We start from the raw sequence: 21,274 nt of genomic DNA, 5'->3' as shown, positions 1-21,274 counted from the left end.
CGTAGAGGAGGGTCAGGGTGTTGTCAAGCCCTCTCCACAGGATGCTTGCATTCTCGGACCCCTACCAGATTCCTTCCTCCCCCACCAAAAGGTGACACTGGGCTCCAGGCTGGGTGCTCAGATGCACAGAGTTGCGTGAGCTTAGATTTGCTCAGAACCATCTTCTGTTCCTTCCATCACAGACAGAAAAGTTCCCTTTCAATTTCTCCAAGAAATGCTCTCAGCACCGGCGTCTACTTGAGCACAATTCCTGGATTTCCAAAATCTTTCTGCAATTACATATACATTAGAATACAGCCACAATGCATTCAGGTCAGCAGTATCGTATTTATTCTATGGATCCAAGAGAAGGCCCAGAGATGGTGAATAGTTGGCCTAGGGTCACACAGAAATTCTCTTATTACCATAACACAGGAGTGTTAAACACCATGGAGGCATTAGAGAAACAAAAATGAAAACGATATCCCTAGTAAAATTGTAAGGAAGGCAAATCGTGGTGGTCAAAGGGCCAGCTGGCCTGGGGCATGTGGTGTAGACAGAGAAGTACAGGATTAGCTGTCAGAAGAGCCGAGCCTCGTTTAGTCCCTGACATTAGCAAAATTTGGGCTGGCCATCTTACCTCTCAGGGTCCTCACCTGGGTTACACATCTGAAATTGTCTGCCAATGTAGAAAATGTGGGTTCGATCCCTGGGTTGGGAAGATCCCCTGGAGGAGGAAATGGCAATCCACCCAGTATTCTTGCCTGGAGAAACCCATGCACAGAGGAACCTGGTGGGCTATGGTCCATGGGGTTGCAAAGAGTTGGACACAACTAAGCACACACATACACACACACAAAATCTCTTAGAGCTCTGACATTCCAGAATTCGCTGTGAAGCTCTTGACCCCACCCATCACACTGACTCAACAGCTTTGGGAGCATGATTGATGAAGTCGATCATTCAGTGACTCAGCTGAAATTTACTGAGAGGCACCTACTATGTGCACCCCTGACAGAGCCATCAAGCTGTAGAAAGCCCTCTTCTTTGGGCTCAGGTCTTGCTGGTCTCTGCATGTCCGCTCACCATCAAGTTTGCTCACCTGGCAAGCATAAAGGGATCGCTGGGGAGTTGTAGACTTGAAGCCTCAGCCGGCACTCGCTTTGATCTTAGCAAAGTTGCATTCTGCAGCTCTGGTGCTCTCTGCTCCTCCTCGAGGCGTGGGAACAAACCTTTATAAGAGACCAGTGTAAGCGGGACCCTGCTGAAGAGATGTTTCCAAAGCGTGTGGTCAGGGACCTAGGGCAACACCAGCAGGGCCAGGCTCCTCCACCAGACAGCCAGCTCACTGAGAGCAGATATTCATATAGCATCCAGAAGGGGTCATTTCAAGGGGCCATGCTGTGGAAAATCTGTGGGGGTCAGGAAAGAGTGGTTGAAATCAGCATTCCTCTACTGATATTTGAGGGAGAAGACTCAAAGAAGAATTTAGACCTTTAGAGAAAGGGATTAATTAGACCTGGGCACAGGGAAGGAGCAGAGGGTGGCAGGGACACCAGCAGCAGTGATGAAGCTGTACCCTCTGGTGGGGGCAGGGCTAAGAATTTCACTTCCTTGTTTGGTGCATTAAAATGCTAGATCATCACTCAACTCCTCATGGTTAGAAAAGACAGCAAGGAGACTGTGCATCCTGTTAACCCCGACAGTCCAATCCCCACTGTTGTCCCAGAGTAACTGAAGTGTGTGTGCGTGCATGCTCAGTCATGTCTGACTCTGCAATCCCAGAGACTGTAGACCACAAGGCTCCTCTGTCCATGGAATTTTCCAGGCAAGAATACTGGAGTGGGTTGCCATGTCCTTCTTCAGGGGATCTTCACAACCCAGGGTTCGAGCCTGCATCTCCTGCATTGGCTCATTACCAGCTGAGCCACCAGGGAAGCCCCTTATTCTCAAAAGCGCATTTGCTTGAACAATAAATTATAGGGTCAGTCTTGAAGAGATGAACCCAGTGACTATTAGAAAACTCAAGCGGAACTTCCTTGGTGGTACAGTGGTAGGAATCTGTCTGCCAATATAGGGGACACGGGTTCGATCCCTGGTCTGGGAAGATCCTACATGCTAAGGAGCAACTGAGCTTGTCTGCCACAGCTACTGAGCCTCTGTGACCTAGAGGCCATGCTCTACGACAAGAGAAGCCACTGCAATGGGAAGCCGATTCATTACAATGAAGAGTAAGCCCCACTAGCCGTAGCTAGAGAAAGCCCCCACACAGTAACGAAGACCCAGCGCAACCAGAAATAAATATTTTTTTTTTAAAAAAGAAGAAAACTCAAGCAACTTGCATAGGGGAGACAAGGCTCTGAAAGAATAATGCCCAGTTCTGGCCTCATTCACGTTCAAGAAGCTCAAAGTGCTTCTCGGTTAGGACCATTTGTCATCAGGTCTTCCCATTTCCTGAGACCGGGTTCACACTGAAGTTCTGGACCTTAGGACAAAGATTTTTCAAGCCCAAAATAACTTCAGAGCACTTTGGAAGCCATTTCTGATTTTGCTTCTCCAGTCTCTGCCCCCTCCACTTCTTCCTTAAGTATCGCTCACTCCGCTCCTTATCTGGTGATCTTAGTGCTCCGAAGAATACAATTCATGAGGGAAGTGCTGCCCAGAGCTAGCCCCAAATACTCATATTCAAAAGGAGGTCAGAGGGCCTCAGTCAATTCAGTTGCTTAGTTGTGTCTGACTCTTTGCGACCCCATGGACTGCAGCATGCCAGGCTTCCCTGTCCATCACCAATGCTCGGAGACTGCTCAAACTCATGTCCATTGAGTCAGTGATGCCATCCAACCATCTCTTCCTCTGTCGTCCCTTTCTCCTCCTGCCTTCAATCTTTCCCAGCATTAGAGTCTTCTCCAGTGAGCCAGAGGGCCTCAGGAGGTGGCCTGATCTGACTAAGAGAACATGGACCCTAGAGTCCCGGTCCTGCCACAGTGGCTGGGTGACTGAAAGCCACCAATATGTTAGGGTCTGGAGCTGTTTGTGGGCCTGAAACCTTCCTAAAGCACTGAAAGTCATCTCTGTGTGCACTCTGGACTCTGTAAGTTAAAAGTCGCAATGGTATATTACTTGACCGTAAAAAAGAACAAAATAATGCCATTTGTAGCAACATGGATGGATTTAGAGATTATCATACTGAGTGAAGTAAGTCAGACAAAGACAAATACATGACACCGCTTATATGTGGAATCTTAAAAAGGGTACAAACGAACTTATCTACAAAAAAGAAAGAGTTATAGACGTAGAAAACAAACTTATGGTTGTCACAGGGCGTGGGGGGGGTGGGATACACTGGGAGATTGGGATTGACATATACACATTACTATATATAAAATAGGAAACTAATGAGGACCTATTGTATAGCCAGGGGACTCTATTCAATACTCTATAATGGTCTATATGGTAAAAGAATCTAAAAAAATGTATATAACTTATTCACGTCATACAGCAGAAATTAACACAACATTCTAAATCAACTACACTCCAATAAGTTAAAAAAAAGGCGCTGGGTGCAGGGTCTGGGAACCCCAGAACCCTAAATCTGCCCAGGTGTCAAGGAAGTGGATTTCGGCACTTTCTCCTCTCCTGGGTCTGCAGAACTGAACTGCCTAGAGACAGAGATGTGCTGATGCTAATGGGGAGCAGGGACCCTATCCTGTGCCACAGGGACATGGCAGCCACCAAAGCCTCTCCCTGTCCTCATGGAGCTTACCCTCTGGAAGGAGAGATGGAGAATCAGGTACTATGCCATGTCTATGAAGAGGAATGAAGTCGAATTAGAAGGCTGGGAGGTGGGGCTGTTATCCCAGATAGGATCACTGCGGGGGAGCCACTTAGAGGGGCTGGCATTGTAATAAGCTGCGTTAAGAGTTATGGGAAGCATCTCCCAAGGTCAAGACCCCGAGGAACCAGCTAACCAATGTCTGAGGAAGAGTCAAGGCCAGATGGGCGGGTCGGGCAACAGTGGTTGGATGGGAGGCCAGGCAACGGGCTTGTCCTCCGTTGGGGGGGGTCAAGCCTCCTACACTCTGTGACAACTATAAGTTTGTTTTCTACGTCTATAACTCTATTTCTCTTTTGTAGGTAAGTTCATTTGTACCCTTTTTAAGATTCCACATATAAGCGATGTCATGTATTTGTCTTTGTCTGACTTACTTCACTCAGTATGATAATCTCTAAATCCATCCATGTTGCTACAAATGGCATTGTTTTTTTCTTTTTATGGTCAAGTGTGTTGGGGGGGGGGGGGGTCGTGTGTTTTTTCTGATTGCGATAAGAAGCCTTTGGAAGTGTTGATTAGAGGAGTTGGATTGCAATCCAACTGACGTTTAAAATGAATCCCTCTAGCAGCTGAATGAAAGTAGCGAGGTAGAAGGACAAGAACGAGGACATCTTGGTACTTTCCTTGTGGTCCAGTGGCTAAGACTCTATACTCCCAACACAGGCACCAGGGGTTCGATCCTTGGTCAGGAAACGAGAGCCCACGTGCTGCAACTAAGTGGTTGTAAGCCACAACTGCAGATCCCGCATGCCACAACAAAGATCAAAGATCCTACCTGACTCGACTAGGACCTGGTGTGGCCAAATACATAAATAAAAATACTTAAAAGTGAGTGACGACGTTGTGGGGTGCTATTGTAACAGTTGGGGTGAGAGGCAGTGAGGGGACGGACCTAGTGGTAGCAGCAAGGTAGCAAGAAGGGATTTGGTTTGGGCCCTGTTGTGAGAGTAGAGCTTATAAGGATTCACTGATGGATTAGCCGTGGAGAATGAAAGAAAGAGGGGAGTCATGGATAATGCCAAATGTTTCAGCCTTGGCCACCTTGGTGATTCCATTTACAGAGGTGGGGAACACTGGGGAGGAATAGGACTGGGGGAAAATCAAGACTTTGGTTTGAGATATTTTGCCTTTGAGATGCTGACTAGACAGCATGTGGGGATGTTGAGCCTCACTTGTATTTATTTTATGGCAGGTGTGCTATTTACAATATTCAACAGTTGCTTAAAAATTAAATATAGAATGACCATATGATCCAGCAATTCAACTTCTGGGCATATACCCAGGATCTCAAACAGATATTTGCACACCTATGTTCATAGCAGCATTGTTCACAATAGCCAGGGAGTGGAAGCAACCCAAGTGTTCACTGCTACTCTGGAGTTACTGGTCACAACATCTCGGGAGAGAGTGTAGGCTAAGAGGTAAAGGAGATGCTTGACCCTCCCCATGATCAAAGCTCATGAACATGAAGCTCGAAAATGAAGCAGCTGGACTCCATTCTTGCCCAAGTGCACACATCCACCACCAAGTGCAGCAATTTATGCTTTGTGTGTCGCTCCTGCAGCTCAACACACAATATTCTTCCTTCCGTCCTCTTTGCTATCTGAATACACTTAGCTGCCAAATCAGCTGTCTCTCGGTCCCCTCCATGCCGTTTCCAAGATTACCACCCCATGGAGACCCTTTGCTTCTTCCTGGAATGAAGCCACCACATCCTCTTGCCTCCTGGCCTGGGAAGACAGACAGCAAGAGTGTTGGGGGAGGTGCGGTTGATTAGGAGCATGTTGCTGAGAATGGGTACCTGGAGAGGATCGTGACAGTCTGTGGAGCACAGTTCCCAAGACCTTGACCCCACAAGGTAAAACTCGATCAAGGTCACATCCAACGGTTTACAGGGTCAGAACAGGAAGAAGCTTCAGCACCCCCCAGGACTGATGCCTAGTGAGTCAAGTCACTAGTGAGTCAAGGAGTATATGTTTCTGTCAAATGTCTGTCGCAAAGAATTCTAAAACACAGGACATGGCAGCTGATGCCTCTGAGTTGGTCTCCCTGCCTCCCATCCACCCCATCCCAAATTCACTTTTCCAGAATTTGACTATGATGGGGAGAGAGAGGGGCTGTCCCCAGCCTCGAGTCTTGGGCAGATCTTCAAAGCTTCTTGCTGTACAGTTGACATCAAGATGTCTCACCCCAACAGTTGCAACCCTTTGTGATTTGCACTTGGCCTGCCTTTCAGATATTCATTCTCTCCACCCTCTGGCCCACAACTGTTTCCTCAAATGAGCTTCTGCTCACCACATAGTCCTGAGCATTCCACATCTCTGCTACAGCTTTGCTTTCTGCTGGAATACTTGATTTTCTTTATTCCTTTTATCAACTGTTGCCAAATTCTATTCTCAGAGATGGGTACCAGGAGGTTAATAAAGTTTAACCTCAGGCCCCCTCACTTGCACCATCCGTTCTGTGGACCTTGAGGCATCATAATAATCAGCTCACATGGGCATGTGCTTTGTAAAGTTTGCAGAAGCAAGATAAGTAGGTTAAGACTTTTGTCTTTTTCCAACCCTACTTTGCCTTGATACGCCTTACTATTTTCTCATGGTGTTGAAGTGGCTTTGAGTATTTTGGGGATATGGTGAAGGGAAAATTAAGTTGGGAAGATATTGAGTTTGGACTGAGGGATATTTATCAGTTTGCAGTCTCTTCTATATATATCAAATGATTCCTAGCTGTTCTGATGTAGAAATGGCTTCCAGGGTTACTCCTCCTGGTTCCCATCCTGGCTCAAGGGGCATCATCATCTAGGCCCCTGTAGGGCCTGGGGTCACATCATCATATAAACAGATCCTGTGGCTTCTGTGTCCAGAACCTGATCCACAGGAAAGTAGAAGCAGAATTTGCAATGTTTGGAGCAGAATCTTGTCAGCCCAGAGTTCTTTCAGTTATCAGATATGTCAAATCATAAGGAGAAAATTCTGTTTTCACTGACAACTAAACAGAATAGAAGTCCTCTCCTCTTAGGAAAATGCCCAGTAATGCAGCAAATCCCATTGTGAATGCACAGAACTGAGTTACAGAGGCCAGGAGGACCTCACAGAGCCTGCAGCGGATGGAGACTTGGGTGGCTGTGAAGTCCTTAGAGGACTGTGGTTATGTGGTGGGTGTGAGTGTGTGGGTCTTTAAGTTGGAACACACCATCCACATTTTGTATATATATGTATGTGTGCATGCTATATATATATACACACATACATGCATATGTTCGCCATATGTATAAATGAGGATCTGTATACCTAATGGATATATAATGAATTATGTTCTACAAAATTGAAGGAACATGTTGTAGAAACAAGGGAACCAAAGGACGCCCGATGGTTTGGCACAGAAGCTGTAGAAATTGAGATTCTTGATTCAGTCCATCCACAGGTAGGGTTTTCCATACCCCCGGGGCAGGCTTGAGGAGCCATTCTACCTTCCTTTGGAGTCCAGAAGGGGCTTAAAGATGAGGGTGAAGGAGTCCCTCTTGTTGATTGCTCCACACGACAGCCCTCCACCTGCCCCCCGTGACCAGTGAGGGTGCCAGAGGGGAATGGGGTTTGCTCAGAACTCTGTGGCCAAATCATGGAGCAGGGCACATGGAAAGCAGCAGGGAGTAGGCAGCATTCCAGTACATTCGAAGGCAGATCTGCCCGCACATTCAAGAGCATCTCATCTACCTGAAGGCTGAAATGGGCCAGGAAGCCGCAGGAAGTGGGCAAAGCCATGGGGGCAGAGACACAGTCCCGTCTGAGCTCCAGAATCCCAAGCCTCTCCTAGGAGGCAGGCGAAGGCCGGAATGATTTTAGCTTCTGAAAACTGTCAGTCTGCCCAAGTGTTGGTTTGGCTGACAGGCTGGAAAATTCTTAGGGTTAAAATTCAAATGAGAATAATAGCATTGGAATCATGAGTATAGTTTTTATTGAAATTATGTCCCCAGACCTCTGTGAAGTCAGTCCAAAACATAATTAATACTGGTTTGGTTTTTGTTTTTTTTTTTTCATTTACTACAGAGGATAAGTTTTTCTTGTAAGGACACAGACACACACACACACACACACACGAGTGCCCTCATGGTACAGTGCATACACATGTATTTGTCATGAAGAAGTAATTAGAAAGATGAAAGATATCCCCCAGTTGACGGTAAATGTCGAGTAAAGAAAACTGTGACTGTGTTCCAGGCGTGGGCGCCTCTGAGCTGCCCACATGGAGTGCCCTGGCCTGGGGAACATACAGGACCCCCAGGCCCACATCGCCACAGCCTTAGCCTTATAAGCCCAGCACACCTCCTCCCTCCTCTGTCTTCCAAGTTAGAAAGAGGTTCAGGTCCAGCCCTGTACTGCCATCTGCTCTCTCTCTGTGTCTCTCTCTCTCTTTCCCTCTTACCCATCTTCCTAGACCTGCATCCTGCCCTCCTCCTGGTTTTGAAAAGTAGGTACCCCGCATTTACACCTGCTTGTCATTTGGAAGGAAGGAAGGGATGTGGGAGAGAATCATCTTAAGATCTGGGATGCTCATGGAATAGGAGCACAGCTTCAAAAGAGTGACACAGATGAGGTGACTGGAAGAGAGAGAGCATTTGGGGGAGCTGAGGGGCTGGAACATCTTAATCTTTGGTCGTCCTGGGGAGCTGCCGGTCCTGAGGAGTGAGCGAGAGCTTGCTTTTGGGTGTGATTGCCTTTCACCGGCAGTGGCCTCTCTCTCTATGCTGCTCCATTCAGCCCTGGGAAGAGCAGGCAAGCTCGTGTTTCTGGTTACACTAATGCACAGAGCTCTGGATGGGACTCGGGGTGAAACCGAGAAAGCAGGATGCTGGAGCCCAGGGATCCTGGAATACCTCCTGGGGCCTTTGTGTCCTGGAGCAGCCAGCCTTTCCCTAAGTCCAGGATTCCTCATCGTACAACCTTCTTCTCTCAGCTCTAGCTCTGTCCTTGGAGAGCTTCAGCCTCTGTAAGTTTGCACACAAAGTGGGTCCCCCTACTTGCCCACCTGGCCCAACTCCTCAGCTACCTAAGCAAGAGCTGAAAAGCAGCAATGGGGAGTATTCCCACAGGAGAACATGAAATTATGGCTAGATGTGCTCTTTGGAATATGGTCTGTGAAACTCCTACATCCCTGCTATTGGAGTGCCCCCAAATGGAAGGGTGTGCAGCTCAGTTTTTCATCAGAAAGAACCATCTTCCTAGTCCGAGTGAAGTGAAAGTCACTCAGTCAAGTCCAACTCTTTGCGATCCCATAGCCCACCAGGCTCCTCTGTCCATGGGATTCTCCAGACAAGAACACTGGAGTGAGTAGCTATTCCTTTCTCCAGGGGATCTTCCCGACCCAGGGATCGAACCTGGGTCTCCCACATTGCAGGCAGGTTCTTTACTGTCTGAGCCACCAGGGAGACCCAAAACCCAAAACCCAAACGAAACCACCACCATCCATGTTTCAGAGCTCTTCTCCTCAAATCACCTTCCATCCAGAACCCTTTCCAGCTGGGCACCCAAGAATTCCTCACCTGGTCCACCTCCTAGGTTTCACCTGTTTCTGCTCCTTCTGGTTGACGTGGCAAGTCCCCTTCTTCTGGGTCATCCCAGTCCCCAGAGACTGCCCAAACACCAGGGCAGTCACTTTTGTGAGATGGAACTTCCTGCCACCAATAATGAGGCTAAGAAGTTTCAGGGGGAGAGGGGCTGAGGGCTGGCCCATCTCCCAATGATGCAACTGGGATGAGTGAGCTGTGCCATCCAACAGGAGGACAATTTCCAGGGATACCAACTCCTCTGGGCATGGCTGAATTACTTCATCATTCTTCCCAGCAGTGCCTGAGGAAGATGGAGCCCTGGGAGGTTGCCTTCCAACTCAAAATCTAAAATGATTTTAGAAGAAAATTAAAATGTCCTATCTGTTTACAGCATGTGTTTTCCTTTCGCCACCACACGGCACTGAACACCCAGATTGTGAGATCTGAAAAGGAAGGTGGTCACAGTTAATCCCCCATCCATGACTCACACATTGGGAAAGTGACTGGGGGGGCGGTCCCCAGGTGGAGGAAATTGCCATTATGATCTAAGGCCAAGAGAAGGAAGGGAAAATGTAAAGATGGGATGAGGTCACCAACACTTTCTGATGATCAGTTATGTGCTAGTGTTAGTCACTCATTTTCATACCGTGTTTAATCCACACAGCCACTCTCAGGACCCAACAACTCTGCTCATTTTACAAACCGGATGAGGAAATAGATGCAGAAGGGGGCGTGTCTCAAGGTCACCCAGCAGAGCCGGGTCCCTCCGGATCAGCAGAGGAGAGGAAGGTAAGAGGCAGACAGCAAAGATGGAAGGAAGAGAACAGGCTAGGAGCATTTGCTGGAAACCTTTCAGAGAGCAGTCGCGCTCCAGCCTGAGCGGCGTCGTCAGATCCACAGCCTGTGTAGAGAGAGGATGCTGCCTGTGGTCGGGGCCATGTGTGAGGGGTGATTCTGCTGAATGTTTTGAGGTTCTCGACAATCAGCCACAGCACTAACCTTCTGTTTGCTGTGTGTTTCCTGTTGTTGTGTCTTCCAGGTTCCCTCTGCCATGGGAGATGCTTTTCTGCTACTCCTATCTAGGACTGAATGCAGGAGAGGCTTAGAACCTTCCAGAAAACAATTTTGTGTGTGTACAATGGAGAGAGTAGGAAAAGAAGTTTTGATGTTAAACAGGCTCAGGCCTTGGCCCTGCTGCTGACTGTGTGACTTTGGGCAACTTACTTAACTTCTCGAAGCTTCAGTTTTCTCAATTCCAAAACGGGGAGAATAATAGTGTCCCCCTCCCAGGGCTCTTTCAAAGACAGAAGGGGGTCCTGTATATAAAACACTTAGCACCAAATATGGCATGCATTAAATGCTCAATGTTCATTGACTGCTATTAATTTTAGTATGTCCTGATGAAATGGCCTTGATCTAAGGAGCATCCCATCAATAAAAGTTTCCACAAAAGCAGTATATATGGCTGAGTCCCTTTGCGGTTCATCTGAAACTGTCACAACATCGTTGATCAGCTATGCTGCTGCAGCTGTTGTTTCAGTTACGTCTGACTGTGTGCCCGCCAGGCTCCTCTGTCAATGGGATTCTCCAGGCAAGAATACTAGAGAGGGTTGCCATGCCCTCCTCCAAGGGATCTTCCCAACCCAGCAATCGAACCTGTGTCCCTTATGTCTCCTGAACTGGCAGGCAGGCTCTTTACTACTAGCGCCACCTGGGAAGCCCCTTTAATTGGCAATACCCCAATACAAAATAAAAAGTTCAAAAGGAAAAAAAACCTAAAAAACAAACATGTTTCTACAAAAGAAGCCCACGTTTGGAATTATTTGGTCAAATGTGCCAAGATCTGCTGAGGTAGGTATGAGGCCCTGTCCTTGGTTAGTCTGTGCCAAAAGTGTCTGGGGAATTGGTGAGGGGGAGGGTAAGAACAGGTTTGGGGACCCCAAGAGGAAGCTGTATTTAGGTGGCACCATCTCATGACAGTATGGACACAGGTGGATTGTAGGCAGCCACACCTGGACCTCTGTTCCTCCTACACCTGGGTGCTTTGCCTCCCTGCTCAAGATGGCGCTTCAGATCCTATTGAGATACATGTGGTTGGGATCTCCAAGTCTTTGGGGGCTTCAAAAAGATCTGGAAAGAGTAAATGCCCTAAGCCATGGTCACTTCCATCAGAGAGCTGACAGGTAGCTGCCCCTTACCCCCCAACCTCCACAGCAGCTAGGGGGCAGGAAAGTGTTGAAGAGTCTGCCAATGGACCTATTTAGCCAACAGGGCTACAAGTCCTGCCCGTTTGATAACTTTTCGCAGAGTAATCCCACTGGCCAGGCATGACCCTCCCCACCTCTATAACCCTTAGTATGTTCTTCCTTTTGGTTATAGTTACGATAGAAAGAAATTATTTTCTATGTGGTGGCTTTCGGGTGGAGAGAGAAAGTATGTGTGGTGTGACGGATGTGAAAATAGACGGCCTGAAGTTGTGGGTCGAATTTTGTGGTTAATTCCCCTCACATCTCTAAACAGTGAGCCAATGTTTATAAACAGGAACTCTTGGTCTTGGTGATGAAAGCTCTCCCCTCGCCCACTCTGGCTGCTGCACACACACACGCCCTCACCCTGCTTTTCTCTCTCATACATACAGCTGCGTGGTGCGTGCAGCTGGAAGAGATGTTAGGAATCAGGGATCAAACTCCCCTTCCCATCCCCCCAGACTTTCTCTCACTAAGACCCATCTACCCGGATAGCACACTTGAGGACTCAGGTGATGGGGCAGCCAGTAGCTGAGGCAGAAAAATCCCGTGGGAAGCATGGAGAAAGAAAAGATTCTGCAATAGAGGGCTGGAGAGACTGGGAGGTTGAACTGGGGCAGCATCTCCTAGGTGGGTTCAGTGGTAAAGAATCCCCCTGCCAATGCAGGAGACAGAGGAGACACAGATTTGGTCTCTGGGTTGGAACGATGCCCTGGAATAGGAAATGGCAACCAACTCCACTATTCTTGCCTGGAGAATTCCATGGACAGAGGAGCCTGGTGGACCCCCGTTCATGGGGCCACAAAGAGTCAGACATGACTGAGCACACACACACACAACACATACGTGGGTTCACCGTTGGATCTGAGGACTTTTTATTTCTCCTCTACAGAGAAAGAAATTTCAGCTAAGTACCTTGCTTGGCTTCTCTAGGTGCCCTTAGCCTTCATTACTTAATTTTGTCTTTAACTCCTCTCTTTGCAGGAAGACAAACTTTCCAGGCCAAAAATGCATGGCCTGATGTTCCTGCCCCAGTAGGCTCCTTCCCAGAACAAGGATTCCTAACCTAGAACCAGCAACTTTTTGTTTTTTTCTTTAAATATTTATTCTTATTTTATTTATTTGGCTGTGTCAAGTTTTAGCTGTGTGTGGATTTTGTTGCAGCATGCTCGATCTTTAGCTGTGGCATGGGGATCTTGTTCCCTGACCAGGGATTGAACCCACACCCCCTGCACTGGGAGCTTCGAGTCTCAGCCACTGGACCACCAGGGTAGTGTTTCTGAGTGGGCTGCATGCATTTTTAGGGTCCACTGCCTTCATTTTCGTTGATAGTGAAAAAGACTTCTTTCACATGGCAGCACTATTTTTGTAAAATAGGATACATTTCAATTATTTTTGAAGCATAATTGACTTACAATATTATATTACGTCATACTGGTGGACAACATACCGATTTGATAATTTATATATATTATGAAATGATTGCCACTGTAAGTCTAGTTACCATCTGTCACCATACAAGTTTATTACAGGACTATTGACTATATTCCTGACGCTATACATTACATCCCTGGGATTTATTTATTTTATAACTGGAATCTGTACCGCTTAATCCCTTCACCTATTTTGCTCATCACCTCACTCCCTTCCCCTGTTCATTCATTCATTCATTTGTGGATGGACACTTAGGTTGCTTTTGTATCTTGGCTATTGTAGATAATGCTGCTATGAACATTGGGATGCAAAAATCTTTTTCCGTTAGTGTTTTCATTTTCTTTGGATAAATACCTACAAGTAGAAATTCTGGATTGTATGATAGTTCTATTTTTAGTTTTTTGAGGACCCTCCATACTGTTTTCCATAGTGGCTGCACCAATTTACATTCCCATCAACAGCGTACAACATGCATACCAGTGCACAAGAGTGCACACTTTTCCACACATCCTCACCAGTACTCTTTTCTGGTCATTTTGAGATAACCGTTTTGTCAAATGTGAGGCAATGTCTCATCATGGTTTTGATTTTGCATTTTCCTGATGATTAGTGATGTTGAGCATCTTTCCATGCTCTTGTTAGCCATCTGTATGTCTCCTTTAGACAAATGTCTGCTCAGGTCCTCTGCCCACTTTTTTAATCAGATGTTTTGTATTTAGTCGAAGCAATTCTTTATCTATTTTGAATATTGCAAGCAGAAATATCATTTGCAAATATCTTCTCCCATTCTGTAGTTTGCTTTCTCAATTTATTGTTGGTTTCTTTCACCATGCAAAAGCCTTTTATGATGTAGTCCCATCTGATTGGTTCTGCTTTTGCTGCCCTTGCCTGAAGAGACAGATCCAATAAAAACATTGCTAAGACTGATGTTGAAGAGTGTACTGTTCAAATTTTGTTCTAGGAGTTTTACGGTTTCAGGTTTTACAAGTCTTTTATCCAGAGATAGGGTTTGTTTTATTTATGGTGTAAGAAAGTGGTCTAGCTTTATTCTCTCACATTTGGTGTCTAGTTTTTCTTACCATTTATTGAAGAGACTGTCTTTTCCCCACTGTATATTTTTGCCTCCTTTGTTGTAGGTTAATTGACCATATAAGTGGGGTTTCTATTCTGTCCCATCGACCTATGCGTCTGCTTTTTTGGGTCAGTAACATACTGTTTTGATACCTATAGCTTTGTGCTATACTTTGAAATCTGGGAGTGTGATTCCTCCAGCTTTGTTTTTCTCTCTCAAGATTGTTTTGGCTATCAGTATCTTATGTGGTTCCATACAAATTTTAGGATTATTTGTTCTCATTCTGTGAAAAAATGCCAGTCTTACTTTACTAGGGATTACACTGAATCTGTAGAGTATGGTCATTTTAACAATATTCATTCTTTCAGTTGAGCTATTTAAAATCCTAAAAGATGATTCTGTTAGAGTGCTGCACTCAATGTGTCAGCAAATTTGGAAAACTCAGCAGTGGCCACAGGACTGGAAAAGGTGTCAGTTTTCATTCCAATCCCAAAGAAAGGCAATGCCAAAGAATGCTCAAACTACCACTCAATTGCACTCATCTCACACGCTAGCAAAGTAATGCTCAAAATACTACAAGCCAGGCTTCAACAGTACATGAACCGAGAACTTCCAGATATTCAAGCCAGATTTAGCTAAAGCAGAGGAACCAGAGATCAAATTTCCAATGTCTGTTGGATCACTGAAAAAGCAAAAGAGTTCCAGAAAAACATCTACTTCTGCTTTATTAACTATGCCAAAGCCTTTGACTGTGTGGATCACAACAAACTGTGGAAAATTCTTAAAGAGATGGGAATACCAGACCACCTTACCTGCCTCTTAAGAAATCTGTACACAGGTCAAGAAGCAACAGACATGGAACAACAGACTGGTTCCAAATAGGAAAAGGAGTACGTCAAGGCTGTATATTTTCACCCTCCTTATTTAACTTACATGGACAGTACATCATGCGAAATGCCAGGCTGGATGAAGCACAAGCTGGAATCAAGATTGCTGGGAGAAATATCAACAACTTCAGATATGCAGATGACACCACTCTTATAGCAGAAAGTGAAGAGGAACTAAAGAGCCCCTTGATGAAAGAGGAGAGTGAAAAAGCTGGCTTAAAACCCAACATTCAAAAAGCTAAGATCATGGCATCGGGCCCCATCACTTCATGACGAATAGATGGGGAATCAATGGAAACACTGACAGACTTTATTTTCTTGTCCTCCAAAATCACTGCAGATGGTGACTGCAGCCATGAAATTAAAAGACACTTGCTCCTTGGAAGAAAAACTACTACCAACCTAGACAGCATATTAAAAAGCAGAGACATTACCTTGCCAACAAAGGTCCATCTAGTCAAAGCTATGTCTTTTCCAGCAGTCACGTATGGATGTGAGAATTGGACCATAATGAAAACTGAGCACTGAAGAATTGATGCTTTTGAACTGTGGTGTTGGAGAAGACTCTTGAGAGTCCCTTGGACTGCAAGGAGATAAAACCAGTCCATCCTAAATGAAATCAGTCCTAAATATTCATTGGAAGGACTGATGCTTAAGCTGAAGCTCCAATTCTTTGGCCACCTGATGTGAAGAATTGACTCATTGGAAAAAACCCTGATGCTGGGAAAGATTAAAGGCAGTAGGAGAAGGGAACAACAGAGGATGTGATGGTTGGATGGCATCACCAAGTCAATGGACATGAATTTGAGCAAGCTCTGGGAGTTGATGATAGACAGGGAAGCCTGGTGTGCTGCAGTCCATGGGGTCGAAAAGAGTGGGACATGACGGAGTGACTGAACTGAACTGAATCTGTTAATATAAGGTATCTTCTCCCTTGTTTGTGTTGTCTTTGATTTCTTTCATCAACATCAGAGTTCGATGGCACCCCACTCCAGTACTTTTGCCTGGAAAATCCCATGGACGGAGGAGCCTGGTAGGCTGCAGTCCATGGGGTCGCTAAGAGTCAGACACGACTGAGCGACTTCACTTTCACTTTTCACTTTCATGCACTGGAGAGGGAAATGGCAACCCACTCCAGTGTTCTTGCCTGGAGAATCCCAGGGACGGGGGAGCCTGGTGGCTGCCATCCATGGGGTCGCACAGAGTCGGACACGACTGAAGCGACTTAGCAGCAGCAGCAGCAGCAGCAGAGTTCAGGTCTTTCATCTCCTTGGTTAAATACGTTCTTAGATATTTGTTCCTTCTGATGCAATTGTAAATGAGATTGTTTACTTAGTTTCTCTTTCTGATACTTCAAAGTCCCCTCTGAGGTCTGTAGCTAGTTGTCTGTGGCTCGTGGATTTGGGGTGAGAATTGGAAGGTTAACTCAGAAGGAAGGCATGGGAAATTGGAAGGTGGTGTGAGTATTTAATAAGCAGAGTCAGCCCTATAGTTCATTTAGGAGAGGCGCTCTGGAGATGGGTTCCCAGCTTTACCCTCCAACATCTGCTAAGATAATTCAACAAGCTGCATCTGGATGCCAGAGAGGAGCCCCATGGAAGGTCTAGTAAGCAGGTAGCCATCGCTTCATACTATCATCCAGGCCAATGAGCAGCCTTTAGTTACAGGGTTACTTGGGGTCAGAATTGTCCCAGACTGTGTCTAGACTGCGTTCAGGTAAATAACCAGAGAGTAGCCCTTTCGATCGCCTTGCTCACTCTGAGTCCTCTTGCCTTCCTCCTACGTGGCACTTTTATTCCTGGCTTAGACCAGAAATAGATATTGTGTTTGTCAGTCAATTTGTGAAAATAACAGAACCATTATCCCCCACAGAGTAACTTCTTACAAGTCGATTTTTTTCTGTATAAATTGTCTGTTGACAATTTTTTCCTGTGTCTGTAAAGTGCTTTGAGCTCCTCAGAAGAAAGGTGTTACCCAGACACAAAGTATTATTATTTTTGTCATTATCATTGTTTTATAACATAGGACCCTTTTACAACAGAAATAAGTATGGAAAGCAATTATTTTGTTTGCTTTGGTTACATCTAGGTCTTTTGATAGCAAGATGTGACATCCAGAGAACCAAGTCACAGGAGGAAAAGAAAAACATTGTGTATTTGTCTGTTTGCTATCATCTGCAGGTTTTACAGCCTTTACAGCTTTGAATTCATTAATTCCCCTGAAGAGATGAACAGTACTATTCCAAGTTTTAAAGACAAGGAGGCCTTGGCAGACCCAGAGTTACCAGAAGAAAGAAACTGAACCTGCAGAACTCATTTGAAACCCCTTAGGGGATATGCTGAAAATTCCCTTTCCGGTCGCATCACAGCATCACTGAAAACCAGCGTACTTTGTTGACCAGCACCTGTTGAAGGAGTGGGCATGATGGTGTCCCTTTCGACCCCTTCTGTGAGAACCTCCTTCCACACTCTCCCCTCCAGACACCCTGGATAGGTACCACACATCTGGGTTAATTATATCACGTGGGAATGTGCCAGAACTAATCAAGGTGACAACTTCCTGGCTAATCACATGAGTACCACCTTCTCGGCTGTGAGAAAGTGCACGTCTCTCAAGGCTGTGTCAGGAGTTCTTGGGCAGGCTTGAATCTTTCACTGGACAGAATCCGCATCCTGCTCGTCCAGTCTCTCCAGGATTTGTGACTAGTGGGCTGCTGCATTCGCCCATTTGTTCACCGTGTTATGCCAAGGAAATGTGAAGTTCTGGGAAGACTGAGTTTGCGAGTCATGTAGACCTTGGTTTAAACCTTAAGTCACCTCTGACTAGCTATGTATGTGATTTGGGGCAAAGTGTTTTCCAAGCCTGTTTCCTCACTGACAGCATGGGAACAATATCTTTCTTGCAGGGTTGTTGTGAAAATTATTGCTAATCCTGTAATTGTAGCTCCAGCCATAGTCGGGGTGGTGGGTGGGCAGCTCCTATCGGACTAATCACGTGTTCACTGATGTCATGTCGGAAGCTTGAAACTGACCACTATAGTATTTCCTTCATGAAAATCAATAGATTCTATAAAGAAGGGCTTTTCCCCTCAACTAAAGCCTATTTATCAATACATCCCTACTTAGTAGGCACTCAATAAATGTAGCTATTATTAATAAACTCAGGTAAAACTCACGTTGATTCAAGATGTAGAAATAGAATTACTGGGAACATAAAATCACTACTTGTTTTACAAGAAAAGTGATATTGCATCTGCCCTGAATTGATCCCACAGAAAGATGAATGTGTGGTTCTTTGGATACATGGAGCTTGTCATTTAGATCTATTGACTTTGCTTATTGAACTTGGGAGCATATTTTGTGTTGCTTCTAGTAACTCAAGTCCTCGTTTGGCTTATAAGAATGTACTGGCTGAAACCCAAAGCAACAGAGAAAAAAAAAAAAAAAAAAGAATTTGGGAAATAGTTTTCACTGTTTCAAAGCTGGAGAAACAGCTTGTCAATCAACAAACACCCAACACTGTGCCTGATACTACAACTGCAACATGATTCTTGACATCATGAAGCCCACAGTCTGCATGGGGCGTTGAGAAAGACGGTGCCTGTATTTGAAGTAATACAAAAAATGAAAAACTTTGGAAAACACATTTTATGCTTCCACACAGGGGAAATTCAGGCACAGGGAAATAAAGTCCAGGTTTTCAGCTGACAGAACTAGTAAGAAACAAAGCTGGAGTTTGAACTCAGATGTAGAGCCAAGCGTCTTTCTAGAAATAGGTTGGGAACAAGTAATAGCATTCTATATGGAAATAAAAATGGGTCACTTTTATATGTAGATAATTAGAGAACTTGTTGTTCAGTCGCTAAGTCGTGTCTGACTCTTTGCAACCCCATGGACACCAGGCTTCCTTGTCCTTCTCTACCTCCTGGAGTTTGCTTAAACTCATGTCCATGGGTCAGTGATCCTATCTAACCATCTCACCCTCTGCTGCCCCTTCTCCTTTTGGCTTCAGTCTTTGCCAGCATCAGGGTCTTTTCCAATGAGTCAGCTCTTAATAAGAAGCTACTTACGTGGTCATGAACGACAAGCACAAGAAGATCTGAACAATTTAAAGGCGGCAGGAATCACCTGGGCAAATCACTGATGGGAAAAGTCTATGCAAAAATGCAGTTTGTACAGGTTGACAGATAGTCACACATTTCTGTGATATTTTGCTAAGCAATGAACACAACCAAGCCCACATATGTTTGCTCTAAAGGCAATAAACCATCTGATGAGACCACCAGGACCCAGATGGAAGGGGTGAACCCCACAGGAAAGGGTGCAGAATGGGGATGAAGACCTTTTCTCTCCTTAAAAGAATCCTAAAATATTAGGGAGAAGTCAGTCCAACGGATACTTTGATATTACAGACCAGACCAAGTTTATTTTTCTTATTGTACAAACCTTTCTTCCTTTTCTCCTTCTTCCTCCCCTTCCTTCTTGGTCTTCAGACAACAGCAGCAAACATTGATGGACTTTTCTGACCAGCCCAAACATAACTCCAAATAATAAATACTGAAGCAATGGTGGCAAAGCCATTGCTTGGCTGGAAGAAAGCCATACTTCATCTCATACATCATTTACTAGTGTGCCAGGCAGCAATGCCACAAAGCCAGGAAAGATTTAGAAAGAGAAGAAGAGAGGGGAAAAACTCTAACACCATCACTCCTCCATTATCTTGTAAAGTTTATTGATGCACAACAAAGAGGCCATTAATAATGGCGCCCGTGACTGTTGGGATTTACACAAGTCAGGGCAAAATGGTGCTCAACAGTGTTCAATGGTGCTTTTTTTTTTTTTTCTGCACAGAGTGAAAAGGTTTTTTTGTCTTATGTGTAACACGGGCAAATTTATTTCAGTCCATAAATTTTTAAGAATTTCACATGTTCTGATTCTTTCCACGATCAATCACCTTAGTTCAAGTCCTAATCTTCAAGATGAGACGGCTCTTTCAAAGAGATGTGTTGCTCAATCTACAGCCGTCATGTCAGTCCGTCCAGACTTCTCTGATCTCCAGTGGAATAGGGACACACTTTAAAATTTCCACCCATAATCTCTGGGATCCGATTTCCTCAAGCAGTTTACTTTAGGACCATGTTTTGGGTCAGGAGATGGATCTGCCTAGTTTTGAATTTGACACCTTCCAAAAAGGTGTTAAGTTCAAATCATGCTCACATGTTCAAATCACCCTAGAACAGTACAGATCACTGGGGGTATACCAGTACCTTTATTTATTTGTTTTCTATCTGGCTGCACGGGGTCTTAGTTGTGGCATGTGGGATCTTTCGTTGTGGCACATGGACTCTCTAGTTGTGGCGTGCAGGCTTAGCTGCTCAGAGGCATGTGGGATCTTAGTTCCCTGACCAGGGATTGAACCTGGGTCCCCTGCATTGCAAGGTGAACTCTTCTTAATCACTAGATCACCAAGGAAGTCCTGCCAATACCTTTTTAAAATCCAGACACTGCGTTCTTAAGACAAAAGCCTAAAAAAACAGAAGCCATCTTTGTTTTGTGTCAACATTACAATTAGAGTACTAAAACAATATGTTGCTATTGTTTAGTCCCCAGGTCATGTCTGACTCTTTTGTGACCCCATGGATTGTAGCCCCCAGATTCCTCTGTCTGTGGAATTTTCCAGGCAAGAATAATGCGGTGGCAAGAATACTGGAGTGGGTTGCCATTTCCCTCTCCAGGGCATCTTCCCGACCCAGTGGTCAAATCCACATCTCCTGCTCACTTCTCCTGCATTACAAGTGAATTCTTTACTGCTGAGCCACTGGGGAAGCCTAAAACAATATAGCTGATAATTTAAATGCTTAAGATATGGAGGAAATGATCAGCTCTATAGTCCTGGAAGCAATCTTTATGTTTATCAATACACCCTCTCTATTGAATCTGTTTTAGGTAAATTGTTCCTTTTTATCTGTATCAAAACTCATACTGAACAATGAATTCTGGGTTGCAAAAAAGGATTTATTTTTGCACCTATCCGTAAGTCTTTGTCCACAAATTAAAAACAGACACAACTTCTGTCAATGGCATTTAGTATTGGTCACAGGCTTCTTTGGAAATGTGATGATTTCTTTCTGTGACCCAAATCTGGGTTTTGTAGAGCCCACTTTGGAGTGGAAAGCAAATATCACACACATGGGCTGTGGATATCCGAGGTGGCCCCTGAGACCTGGGGCCTCCTTGGCAGAAAAGTAATAGAAACTTACCAGCCAGCCTTGGTAGC

The 21,274-nt window shown here is 45.2% G+C and overlaps 1 non-coding gene across 1 annotated transcript; it reads right to left on the bottom strand.

Moving 5' to 3' along the window:
* Positions 1-20,947: 20,947 nt before the first annotated feature.
* LOC139180477 (small nucleolar RNA SNORA40) lies at positions 20,948-21,070 on the bottom strand. Its single transcript, XR_011564745.1, has one exon. It is a non-coding gene; the product is annotated as a small nucleolar RNA SNORA40 (small nucleolar RNA).
* Between the last annotated feature and the right edge of the window lie 204 nt (positions 21,071-21,274).

Source organism: Bos indicus, chromosome 28 (genome assembly GCF_029378745.1).
Source record: "Bos indicus isolate NIAB-ARS_2022 breed Sahiwal x Tharparkar chromosome 28, NIAB-ARS_B.indTharparkar_mat_pri_1.0, whole genome shotgun sequence".
NCBI lineage: Eukaryota > Metazoa > Chordata > Mammalia > Artiodactyla > Bovidae > Bos > Bos indicus.
This window is presented reverse-complemented; position numbering and strand designations above follow the sequence as displayed.